Source organism: Lucilia cuprina, chromosome 3 (assembly GCF_022045245.1).
Source record: "Lucilia cuprina isolate Lc7/37 chromosome 3, ASM2204524v1, whole genome shotgun sequence".
Classification (NCBI taxonomy): domain Eukaryota; kingdom Metazoa; phylum Arthropoda; class Insecta; order Diptera; family Calliphoridae; genus Lucilia; species Lucilia cuprina.
The window spans coordinates 30,047,036-30,052,911 of record NC_060951.1 but is presented as its reverse complement, the minus strand read 5'-3'; positions in this window follow the sequence as shown (position 1 = coordinate 30,052,911).

Sequence of the window (5,876 nt, the reverse complement as noted above, 5' to 3'; positions counted from 1 at the left end):
CTATAGACTAGACTATAGACTAGAGACTATAGACTAGACTATAGACTAGACTATAGACTAGACTATAGACTAGACTATAGACTAGACTATAGACTAGACTATAGACTAGACTAGACTAGACTAGACTATAGACTAGACTAGATACTAGACTAGACTATAGACTAGACTATAGACTAGACTATAGACTAGACTATAGACTAGACTATAGACTAGACTATAGACTAGACTATAGACTAGACTATAGACTAGACTATAGACTAGACTATAGACTAGACTATAGACTAGACTATAGACTACTATAGACTAGACTATAGACTAGACTATAGACTAGACTATAGACTAGACTATAGACTAGACTATAGACTAGACTATAGACTAGACTATAGACTAGACTATAGACTAGACTATAGACTAGACTATAGACTAGACTATAGACTAGACTATAGACTAGACTATAGACTAGACTATAGACTAGACTATAGACTAGACTATAGACTAGACTATAGACTAGACTATAGACTAGACTATAGACTAGACTATAGACTAGACTATAGACTAGACTATAGACTAGACTATAGACTAGACTATAGACTAGACTATAGACTAGACTATAGACTAGACTATAGACTAGACTATAGACTAGACTATAGACTAGACTATAGACTAGACTATAGACTAGACTATAGACTAGACTATAGACTAGACTATAGACTAGACTATAGACTAGTCGTGAAACTAGACCAGTCTTTAGACTATAAACTAGTTTTTAGCCTAGACTATAGACTAGTCTTTAGACAAGACCATAGACTAGTCATTAGACTAGACTATAGACTAGTCATTATACTAGGATGTAGACTTGCCTATCTATTATACATATAGTATACTATACATAACAGCCAGAAGGTTCTTCCTTGAAATATTTTTCTGGGATATGTTACATTTGTGCAAAAATGTTTGCCAGTTGCCATATAATATGTTTAAAATTTATATGCTGGTCATGACTTTTGTTGCTTTAGACTTATTTTCTGTTGTTTTTCCTGATGTTCTCTTTTGTGATTTTCAGTTTGTTGCTCCAAACAAAAACAAAGAAAGAAAAACATCAACAGCGACAACAATAACAATAAAAATAAATCTATTTTAAGGAAATTTAATAACAATTTAAACAACATTAAACAAAATCTGTTGTACTTACAATATGTGTCCTCTTTTTATGTTCTGCTACACAAAAAAAGGACAATAAGATTGAAGGTTTTAGATTTCTTTTCAGAGGTCATCATTATGTTGTCCTTTTTGTTAAAGACTTTCTCTCTTTTTTGCAATAAGACACTTTTCTTGAAAGGAAAAACCTTTTGCATGAGTACAAAAAAGGGTGAATTTGTATTCTTAGCAAAGATTTCCGGTGTACAATTTTATAAGGTTGAACAATATATCAAATATAATCCAATGGCACATTTATTAAAGATAATCATTTCTATTTCGTTGGCATGTTTTATTTTTCCATAACAAATCAACAAACGTCATTTTGTTGAAAATGTTATAAGAAATACGAGTAGGACAATGAAATAATTTAAGCGTTTTTAAAGGAGTTTTGTATACTTATGAGTCCATGTTTTATTTTTTTTGCTTTTATTGCACATTTTCCGTTATTTATGACCAATTATGTTGAAATTGTGTCTATAAGGGTGTGTTTTTTTTAGGTCGAATCTTTCATATTAATAATTGTAAACATCTTAAGATTTTATTAGATTATTTGATTGGAAAATGTTGTATTTTATTTAGCAAGACAATTTGAACATAAAGCTATAGTCTAAAGTATAGTCTAGTCTATAGTCTAGTATATAGTCTAGTCTATAGTATAGTCTATAGTCTAGTCTATAGTATAGTCTATAGTCTAGTATATAGTCTAGTCTATAGTCTACTATATAGTCTAGTCTCTATAGACTAGTATATAGTCTAGTCTATAGTCTACTATATAGTCTAGTCAATAGTCTACTATATAGTCTAGTCAATAGTCTAGTCTATAGTCTAGTCTATAGTCTAGTCTATAGTCTAGTCTATAGTCTAGTCTATAGTCTAGTCTATAGTCTAGTCCATAGTCTAGTCTATAGTCTAGTATATAGTCTAGTATATAGTCTAGTATATAGTCTAGTCTATAGTCTAGTCTATAGTCTAGTCTATAGTCTAGTCTATAGTCTAGTCTATAGTCTAGTCTATAGTCTAGTCTATAGTCTAGTCTATAGTCTAGTCTATAGTCTAGTCTATAGTCTAGTCTATAGTCTAGTCTATAGTCTAGTCTATAGTCTAGTCTATAGTCTAGTCTATAGTCTAGTCTATAGTCTAGTCTATAGTCTAGTCTATAGTCTAGTCTATAGTCTAGTCTATAGTCTAGTCTATAGTCTAGTCTATAGCCTAGTCTATGGTCTAGTCTATAGTCTAGTCTATAGTCTAGTCTATAGTCAAGTCTATAGTCTAGTCTATAGTCTAGTCTATAGTCTAGTCTATAGTCTAGTCTATAGTCTAGTCTATAGTCTAGTCTATAGTCTAGTCTATAGTCTAGTCTAGTCTAGTCTAGTCTATAGTCTAGTCTAGTCTATAGTCTAGTCTAGTCTATAGTCTAGTCTATAGTCTAGTCTATAGTCTAGTCTATAGTATAGTCTACTCTATAGTCTAGTCTAGTCTATAGTCTAGTCTAGTCTATAGTCTAGTCTAGTCTATAGTCTAGTCTAGTCTAGTCTAGTCTATAGTCTGGTCTATTGTCTAGTCTAGTCTATAGTCTGGTCTATTGTCTAGTCTAGTCTATAGTCTAGTCTAGTCTATAGTCTAGTCTATAGTCTAGTCTATAGTCTAGTCTATAGTCTAGTCTATAGTCTAGTCTATAGTCTAGTCTATAGTCTAGTCTATAGTCTAGTCTATAGTCTAGTCTATAGTCTAGTCTATAGTCTAGTCTATAGTCTAGTCTATAGTCTAGTCTATAGTCTAGTCTATAGTCTAGTCTAGTCTATAGTCTAGTCTAGTCTATAGTCTAGTCTAGTCTAGTCTATAGTCTATAGTCTATAGTCTATAGTCTAGTCTAGTCTATAGTCTAGTCTAGTCTATAGTCTAGTCTAGTCTATAGTCTAGTCTAGTCTATAGTCTAGTCTATAGTCTAGTCTATAGTCTAGTCTATAGTCTAGTCTATAGTCTAGTCTATAGTCTAGTCTATAGTCTAGTCTATAGTCTAGTCTATAGTCTAGTCTATAGTCTAGTCTATAGTCTAGTCTAGTCTAGTCTAGTCTATAGTCTAGTCTAGTCTAGTCTATAGTCTAGTCTAGTCTATAGTCTAGTCTATAGTCTGGTCTATAGTCTATTCTATAGTCTAGTCTATAGTCTATTCTATAGTCTATTCTATAGTCTAGTCTATAGTCTAGTCTATAGTCTATTCTATAGTCTATTCTATAGTCTAGTCTATAGTCTAGTCTATAGTCTAGTCTATAGTCTAGTCTATAGTCTAGTCTATAGTCTAGTCTAGTCTATAGTCTAGTCTGTAGTCTAGTCTAATCTATAGTCTAGTCTAATCTATAGTCTAGTCTATAGTCTAGTCTATAGTCTAGTCTATAGTCTAGTCTATAGTCTAGTCTATAGTCTAGTCTATAGTCTAGTCTATAGTCTAGTCTATAGTCTAGTCTATAGTCTAGTCTGTAGTCTAGTCTATAGTCTAGTCTATAGTCTGGTCTATAGTCTAGTCTATAGTCTAGTCTATAGTCTAGTCTATAGTCTAGTCTATAGTCTAGTCTATAGTCTAGTCTATAGTCTAGTCTATAGTCTAGTCTATAGTCTAGTCTATAGTCTAGTCTATGGGCTAGATTTTAGATTATTGAAGGACTATACTAGACTTTTATTGCTAGACTAGATTTTAGACTAGACTATAGACTAGACTATAATCTTGACTGTAGTGTAGTTTATTGTCTAGTCTAGTATATAGTTTAATCTATAGTCTGGTATATGGTTTATAGTATAGTCAGTAGTTTAGTATATTGTCTGGTCAATAATCTATTCCATAGTCGGGTCTATAGTCTAGTCGAAAGTTTAGCCTATAGTTTAGTATATGGTCTAAATTTCACACTATAGTTTAGTTTATTGTCTGGTCTATAGTCTAGTCTATAAAGTAGTCTATAATATAGTTTATAATATAGTCTATAGTCTGGTCTATAGTTTAGTCTATAGTCAAGTCTAAATACATTTTAAAAATTTCTTAGATGATTTTAAAGGCATTTCCATTTAAACAATTTATTAATACATTTAGGTATCTGCCTTCAAAATAATAATGACAGTTTCTATGGTAAAACATGAAAATAACAACTACTCTCTATAAAACATTATATAAAATAATGAAATAAAGTTAAAAAGTAGCAAACAGAAAAAAAGGAAGTTTTCTTCTTAATAGTCTTAAATAAGAGTTGTTTTGTCGTTGTTGTTGACATCATCGTCGTCATTGTCATTCCTAATATTATGCTAATGCAGGAAGTGAAATCGCTTCCCTCCAAAAATTATGTAGTTACTTGCTGACAAATGGCGGTATCAAGTGGGAAAACTAAGTAGAGTTGCTGGCAAAAATGTTGCAAAATGACTTCATTAGAATGTAAAAAAAGAAACTAAATAAATATCAAAAAATTAATTTAAAATTCTTGGTATTAAACAGAAATTTGAATTATTAAAAATATACCATTATATAAAGATTTCAAAGAAAATGAAAATTTATACATTACAACAATTTAATAAACATACATATAACAGGTTACTAAACTTTACGTTAAATCCTTTCACAAAAGGAAAGTACAACTTTTACTTCCTCTATTATTTGTTCTTTGTTTGCAGCATAAAATATTTATAAAAATAATATTTATTGTTCCCTTCAACTTCCACTTTTCTTTTAACAATATTTGTTTTGCATCAAACTTTAACTTAAAAACGTCTATATCTTTGTTGTTTTCAGAGTTTTTAAATTTATTTTTAATAGTAAAAAAACACACATCCTGGTGCAGAAACATAAAATACTAAATATTATTTTATTGCTTGAATATCATTAAGCGCATTCTAGAGAGAGAAAAAAATTTAAAAATAAAATAAAACAATCATATATGTTTGTATGTATGTAATGTTGTTTTTGTTTTGTATTATTATTTTAACAGCTCAAAGGATATAAAAGGATGTTTGTTATAAACAATATTCGGGTGATTGTATTGCAAAATAAATGGAGCTAGAAACAAGGATCAAATGAACAAGCAGCACCTTTTTGTTGTTATTCATAAAAAACACAAACAAACATGGAGATTTTCTTTGCAAAGGATATTTTCATTTGCAAACTCACACATACATACGCTTAGGTAAACACAGTCACTTAAAAAAGTTTTCATACTTACAAATAATTCTATATAGAAAACTTTAGAAAAAACTAGACTATAGACTAGACTGCAGGCTAGATTATAGACTAGAATATAATAGAGTATAAACTAACATATAGACTTGCTCACAGTCAGACAGTAGAATAGACTTTGGACTAGATCACTGACTACAATATAACTAGAATAGACTAGACTATGGACTAGATAATAGACTAGACTATAGATTAGGGCCTAGTTACTAGTTACTAGGCTATATACTAAAATGTAGACTAGACTATAAACTAGACCATAGATTAGAATAGATTAGACTATAGATTAGAATATTAGAATATAAACTAGACTAGACTATAGATTAGACTAGACTAGACTATAGAATAGACTAGACTTTAGACTAGACTATAGAATAGACTAGACTTTAGACTAGACTATAGACTAGACTATAGACTAGACTATAGACTAGACTATAGACTAGACTATAGACTAGACTATAGACTA